The following is an 8187-nucleotide window of genomic DNA, read 5'->3' on the forward strand; positions in this document are numbered from 1 at the left end:
CCAAATCTCTCAGCTGTCCCCACCTTGGAAGCACTTTCACTCAATTTCCACTTGCCTGCCTGTAGTCTTGGCGAATCTGTTGGACATGGGCCCACTATACATGAAGACCTGCCTCTTCCCACCATGAATCCACACCCACCCCCGCCACGGCCACCCTGCAGAACCCAACCTACCTTTCTGATCTCATCATGGATCCTCTCCATCGGAGCTCCCTAGAGGACCTGAGGAGTTCCAGCCCAACTCCCTCCAGGGTTCCCAGGACTCGTAGGTGTGTGAGAAATCCCTGGCATCAGTCCTCTTGGCTGCCTGCCGCTGACACAATTTGGAGGAGGATGTTTACTCTCTTTTAAAGGGAATTAGAAGCATGCCAAAGCTAAGGTGAGGCAAGACCCATACTTGATAACTCAGTAGATGGCAGGAGAAAAGGGAGCTTTCACACAAAGGAGTGTAATGTTGAAGAAATATCATGTCCTGCTTTCTTTGACGTTCTCTGATATTTTCCTTAAGTGAAGTGCCAACCAGAATGTTCTCTCACCTTCAAACAAGAGTGGCAAACACGGAGAAAAGAGGTTGCACTAAGAAGACCAAGATTAAGGCCAGAGGAAACCAAGCAACAAGAAAAGTGAGCCACTTTGCCAGCAGAGGGCGGCAGACCACATTACAAGCTGGATCCCATCCACAAGTAGCAATTCACAGAAGTCCAGGTCTGCAACAGCCGGTAATTATGGGTATGCCGAAGGGAGTACACTGGACTATTATTGTTGCTTCCATGTTGTTATTTCTCATGGCTAGAATACTAACAGGGAAATGTCAGCATTGTATAGAAAAAGAGCACAGGACTTGGAGTCTGGAAAGCCGGACTCCAGCATTTTCTAGCTATTTGACTTGGTCAACAACCCAGAGCCTCCATTTTCTTTTCAGTGAAATGGAGGGGAAAAATAATAAAACCAAATAGCAATTTCATGTGGTTCATCAACATCACAGGTTTGCCCTCGAGGCCGATGAGTAAAAGGAAAGAAAATCTATATGCACAAACATTAGTTCTCTCTCAGAAAATATCTGGGCTGTGAACTCAAGACAAAAGAAATGTGTTAACCCCAAAAGGCCACCTCAGCTCTTCACAGGTTCCGGTGCTCAAGAATTCTTTAACCTTATCACTATTGTGCAAGGCTATTTGGGGCACTGGCCAGCAGAGATAGAGGGGATTTCTGGAGTAGAAGTTCATTCAGGAAGACACCAAATCCCACTCAGTAATTAATGGCACAGACCAATCCACCCCAATCACAGGTACTTAAGTGACACTGGCAAAAGAGAAGCCAGGAGCCACAGTGCAGAGAATTGAGGTGGGGGAGATTAAGAGAAAGACCAAATCTACGGCTGTCTCTTCCAAACAATTACTGGAAAATTGCAGAACCAGTCCGCCCCAGGACACCTCAGGGAAAATATTACTTTGATTGTGTGATTGCATCTTTCACAGAGCACACAGAGCAGTGCCGAGCATTGCAAGGCAGAAGCTAAGAGCTCCGGTAGTTATATTATGCCTTTGCGGGGTTGCTATGCTTAGTTAATGTCAAGAGAAGCACAAAATTCAAATGCCAAAGTTAAAATCACGAATTCTGGACTAAACTACAAGACAGAGTTCCAGATGATTTCATTCTATTTTTATGTGGCAGGCTATTAATTGCAATCACTGCACAGAATTTTTATTTTAGGACAGCTAAGGTTTCTCTTGCCTTCAAGTCCCAACCAACATAGTCCCCTGTGCTGGAGAAATTTCTCTAACCAATTTTCCTGTCATCTGCCTCACAGGTTTGTTCAGATTGACATTTGAGAGTTAATTTACACCTTCTTATTTTACAAAAACAATCCCAGAAGGTACCAAATGATCTCTCCCATTTGAATTAGAAGTCTAAATTTTGATTTTCAGCCTCTGCTACATATTATGTAAATGGGAACCCTTGAGGAGGACACTCAGATGAATTAGGAAAATTTTTCTATCCTTTAAATTATTTTCTCAACATACCCAAGCTGGTTACTTTTTACAAAAGATTTTATTTATTTATTTGAGAGAGAGCATGAGCAGGAGGGAGGGGCAGAGGGACAGCAAACGAGATCACAGAGGGAGAGGGAGAAGCAGGCTCCCCACTGAGCAGCGAGCCCTCCCAGGACTCTGAGATCATGACCTGAGCAGAATACAGCTTAACTGACTGAGCCACCTAGGTGCCCCCAAGCTAGTTACTTTTAAATCTACCTCCACCTCGGGTGCCTGGGTGGCTCAGCCATTAAGCGTCTGCCTTCAGCTCAAGTCATGATACCACGGTCCTGGGATCGAGTCTCACATCAGACTCCCAGCTCGGCAGGAAGCCTGCTTCTCCCTCTCCCCCTGCTTGTGTTCTTGCTCTCGCTCTCTCTCTCTTTGTAAAATAAATAAATAAAATCTTTAAAAAAAAAAAATCTACCTCCGCCTCTTCTTTAAAATCAAGCTGACAAACAAATCATTATAAACAGTGCCTTTTTAGGGAAATGAAAGATACCACCACTGAATTCTTCTACAAGGAAGTCATTAACATAGGTAATTGAAAATTAGAACAGTCTCTGAATAATCATATCTTTTCTGAACCTTAGAATAGATCTAGGGACCTTTTAAAATTGAAACTAATATGTATTAGAATTTTTTAAGCTAAAATATATTTAAGACCAGCACAGGTTTCTTTTGAAAACACATGGTATTTATCTTATTCAATGACACTGGCTGTTGCCTGTCTTCCTGCCCTCTGGTAGTATTAACACTTCCCTGCCCTTGGTAAATTAGGCGGGGCCAAGTGAGTTGTTTCAGCCAATGAAATTAGAGAGTAAGAGCACACAATCCCTTCCAGCAGAACATTGTAAGAGCCAATGCCTGATTGGCCTATTCCCTTACCCAGCCACAGTATCCAGCTATGTAGCCTGAGCTCTGAGTGAGAAAATCACCACTCAGAGGCTCCTCGGAGAAAAAAATAGACATGTGGTACCCACGACTGATGGGCAATAAGTATTTGCTGTTTTAAGCCACTGAGATTTGGGGGTTCTTTATATACCACAGCATAATCCAGCGTATCCTGACTGATGCCCTTTCAGAAGATCATACCTTAATAATTCACCAGGACACAGGCTTTGTAGCAAGCAGAGGTCAGGAAAGATATCACTGGGCAAGGCTACAGAGGGATTTGGTTCTCAAAAAGTGGTAGGAACCTATAGAAAGAGCTAGGCTTTCAAAACTGAGAGAGGCCATGTTCAAAATCTGGCTCTGAAACCTACCTACCCTTGATTACATGGCAAGTTCTTTCATATCTCTCAGTTTCCTCCACCACAAAAATGAGGATAATAATACCTTTCCTAAATAAGAACCTATGTGTAAAATACCATTCACACAGTAAAATTTCAATATAGCTTAAGAATAGTTGCTATTATTATCACTTGTTCTTATAGAAGAGTATCTGAAAAAGGACTTGAAAGAGCAGAATAAATAGTTCCACTTGTTCATCCTTAAAAAATGTTAAGCACTGACACTTATATTTTCTAGTTAAACAAGCCCTGTACAGGAAATATAAATTTTATTAATAGCAGTACTGGCATCTTATAAATGCAGAAAATAATGAATATATAGATGTTAAGTACACAGCAAGTCGATGATGGAGAGGGATTTATTTATTTACTCAATTTATGAATTTGTGACCTTGAAACTCTAATGCAAAAAAGCCATTAATCCCAATTTGTAAAGTACATGAAACTAGCAATACGAGTGGTAATATAGATAAAGGACAACACAAGAAGAATTAGAATGGCTTTTAAAGCAACATTTGTCTGCTCCTTTCTCATTAAGCCTGTTTTAAAAGGTGAGGTATACTCCTGACCCTAAAAATTAAAATTCCTCACCCCAATCAATCTGGTTTTGTACATTGAGATATACTGCCTTCCTCCACAAGCTCTAAAAGAATTCATAAACCCTGAGGTAACCAGAGATGAATTTCTTAATAAAAATTCAATTTGCAGGGTTTAGATATTATTTACTTCTTGATTGGAGAGCAATTTGTGAACCTTACCCAACATGGCTACATAACTTCTTCCTCTGGCAATGGGAGTAAAATTGATTGGATCTTTTCACAAAATAACACAGGGGTTGATCCAAATTTTTCTCTCTCACATCTCACATATGGCCTTGCTATTTACTTTCTGTCAAAATAATCCTAGCATGCCAGCCACCAGGCAAAACATAGATTTTTATCTAAGAATTTTCATCTTTGTTTAGTAAATGATTCTGTCTGTAACAGATTCCTTCTGCTCACCAAATCTGAATAGGGAGGAAAAAAAAAAAGGATAACTCGTGTTTGTCCATTTGTTTCACCTTCATCAAAAATTTGCTGACACTAGTTCTTCCTTCTCACTTGGACTCAGGACTTTCCTTATTTTGCACTTCCAGAGCTATTAGTTCTCTTCAATAATCACTCAGGACTTAACTATACCTTCGAAGCTAGAAAAGACGCATCTCCCAGCCACAACCACATGCCTGCCTATCAGCTGCACAGGCCCATTGAAGGCCCTGGCTCTCTGGACTCAGCCATGTTTCCTGAACCACTGGCAGAACAAGATAGTCCATACAGGCACAGCAATACAGGACTTTCAGAGCCTAAAGGAAAATACAACCTATTACGTTCTCTTGGAATTTATCAGTTTAGGTCATAAATACTTGGAAAGAGCCCCTCTTTCCCATGAGGGAGTCATTGCTGGGAATGGGAAGCATGAACACAATGGGCTCTGCAATGACATCCCCAGTAAGCTGTGCTCCCAGAATGACCGCACTGACCAATGGCTGAATTTAAATTCAGGGAAAAGTAACAATGCTAAAACTAAAATGCTCATCTGTCATAGCACATGGTAGGATAATTTCATGCAGCACCCACAAGCCCAATAACTTGGAGGGTGTACTTCAAAGTTGAAAACTGCCTTTGATTCTCCCAGGGGCTAGGACAGAGGACACAGTAAAGGAGACGTCTAATTGAAACTGCTCAGAAGCCTCCAAGTGCTTCAGGCTGAAAGTTACCAAACATGATGTGAAAACTGGCTGGATAGTCCGCATTTCCTTTATGCTACATCCTGCGGATCTGGTTATAATCATGGATGTTATTGATCAGAACCAGACTTTGGCTGATGGTATATGAAGTGGTATGAGGATGTATGCTCTTATGTGCGAATGTACACAGCTCATTGACTTTTACTCCCCAACTCCTACACCGTGCTCATCAAAATAGTAGAGGAGCTGCCCCAGAAAGGAATATCCATCCAAAACAGTCCGTTTAAAGGTAGGCCAAGGACAGTGCTGCCAGAGAAAGGAATTCCAACATGACAGATGTTTGACTGTTATAAGTTAAAAAAAGCAAAGAAAATGAGAAACAGAAGCATGAAGCTGAGATTTGAAAGGCTTCTCTCTTGAAGGCCGCACCCAACAGCAGCTGCTAAGACTGCCATTAAGGCACCTCTCAGAAGACTATCAAGAAGGCTTTACCCAAAATGCTGAAGGTCAGAAATCTGCAGACATCTTGGTTCCAGCCTAGGACATTACAGGTCAGAAGAGCTGGCTTAGAAGCCTCTGGTAAGAAATAATAGCTTATTTTGATAACATGCAATCCAAATAAAGTTGTGTTTGCTCCTGCTCTGGGACCAGCCTCACTACAACTATATATTTAAAAACAGAAAACAAAATCCTAGCTCTGGATCACGACCAAAGGTTTTCATTAAGGAGAGATGGTTGAGAAGCAAAAGAGGTATTAAATTACAATACACAACACACACTGATACTTTCTAAAAATCCTCCTTCCTCATCTCTGCTCCTGAAAGTCCTACTTCTTGGCACAGTTGGCCCTCTTCTCATTCTGTGTCTTAAAATGTTCCAGAACCAGTAGGCTCTACTTCTCACTAGCCTGTCAGCATCTTTCCTTTATTCCTCAGATAGTTTCAGGCTCTTTCTTATGTTCTGTCATCAATGCTCTGCAGTGTCTTCAGTTTTTATCTCTGACCATTTCCCCAACTAGATCCAGTAGCTTTGTAAGGAAGAATCCCAGATCCTAATAAGACAGAAGAAGGAAAAGGATTGTATAAATTGCTCTTTGATTATTCATTTTTCATTGCACACACACACAGGTACACACACAGACACTCATACAGCACAGTGATAAGCTATATGGAGAACTAAAGTCAAATATTCACTAACGAACTAACTCTGTTTAACCTACACCCTCACAACAACATCTATCCACTCCTGTGCTCTCTGAGGTCAGCATTTTGGCTAGCATCTGGCTATATTAGTTTCATATTACTACAAATAAGTGACTTAAAACAACACAAAATTATCCTTCTATAGTTCTGGAAGTCAGAAGTCTGAAATGAGTCCTGAGGGGTTAATACCAAGGAGTTGGCAGGGTTGGTCTATCTGGAGGTTCCAAGGCAGAATCTGTTCCTTGCCTCTTCTGACTTCTAGAGGCAGCAGGCTTTGATTGGCTGGTGGATGCATCACTACAATCTCTTGTTTCCAGCCTCAATCCACTCCTCATCCTGATCTCCTACCTTCCTCTTATAATGGCCTTTGTGATTATATCAGACCCACCTGAATCATCCAGGAAAGGATCCTTATGATCTTAAGAGCCTTAACCTAATCATATCCACAAAGTCCCTTTCATATAAGGTAACATTCACAAATTCAATGGATTAGGATATGGACATGATTGGGGAGGCCATTATTCAGCCTACCACACTATCAGATGTCACAAAACTTATTTTAAAAAACCAGTACAAATTGGATGCAAGACAGTCACAAAGAGAAATTGCCAGACTTGCAAAAGATGAATGAATTCATAGTCAACGAAGTTATGGTTGAGAACTGCTGGGATTATGACCAAAGCCATTGACAAATGATGATTCAGCAGAGATAGAACCTTTTACAATTGAAAAAAATATAAAATCAGCAGGAAGAGTAACAGCTGGGTACAGCAAAGAAAAAATTATGTAAATACCACCTGGTTAAGAGAGAATCTTAGAAAACTGATGAAGTCCTCAAATTTTTTGCTTATGATGCAAAAGGTGAAATGATATCATATATAATCATACAATTGTCTTAGGAATTTTTTCCAAGAACAAATCAATCTTGATTAATGCTTTATTGCCTCTAAGTTCATAATTATAATTATTGTTAAAATTTTTCCAGTACAAAAACTTATTTTCGTAAGTTTTAGTTTTAGTTTTCAAGGCAAGAGACCAATTTAGACCTTTTTCATTTTTTACTACGAAGTTTTGGTCCCTACTCTAAGTGGATTCATTTTAAATGGCTATTTTCTAGTAAAAATTTGCCTTGGGAAAAAAGAAGGGATTGGGGGAACCCACCAATGAAGACAAAAATGTACTCTAAAGGGGCAGGGAAGAGGCCCAAAGCCATAGTGCAACTGAATGGGGAAAGCTGTGGAGACCAACGCCATATACTACCTTAAAAAGAGCCCGTTTCCCTATCTGGGCCAAAGATTTCCCCCTTATTATAGCCTGAAACTTTAGCTGTGGGGGGAAAAAGTCACCAGTCTGGAAAACTTCACCCTACAAAGTGATCCCAAAATCACAATGTCATATGGGAAAGTATTTCACATTTCTAAAGGGGGGCAATAGCTACCATTTACTGAATGCCTCCAAAATCCAAATAGGGTAGGGTACATTTTCATTAATCCTCTACAAATTAAGTACCATCCACCATTTATTGAAGCAGCAGCTGAGTTTCTACAAAAGTTGAATTATTTTCCCAGGATCTCACAGATAGGAAATGGCAAAGTCTAGGAGGAACTGGAATCTTCCCCACTCTGAAGCTACTTTTACTACATCATGTTTCTTAGCATGGTTGTGTGTCATGACAGGTGCACCCTTGGTCTCAAGGACCTACCTTTCCCTGTCATAAAAGGACAGATGAGGCTGACTGGATGGGTAGACATTATAACCATAGAAAAATCAAGAGTATAAAGGGAGAACATCTGGTCTTAGGACTTTCTCAAGATTTGTACCTTTTATGACTTTGAACAATAAGGATGTTTTGAACCTCTAAAAAGATTTCTACTTCCTCTATAAAATGAGTTATTAACACTTGTCCTCATACATTTGTTGACTCCAAGGAAACTC

The sequence above is a fragment of the Mirounga angustirostris genome, unplaced genomic scaffold, assembly GCF_029215605.1.
Source record: "Mirounga angustirostris isolate CCGP_5_RB_7025 unplaced genomic scaffold, mMirAng1.0.hap1 SCAF_8, whole genome shotgun sequence".
Lineage (NCBI taxonomy): Eukaryota > Metazoa > Chordata > Mammalia > Carnivora > Phocidae > Mirounga > Mirounga angustirostris.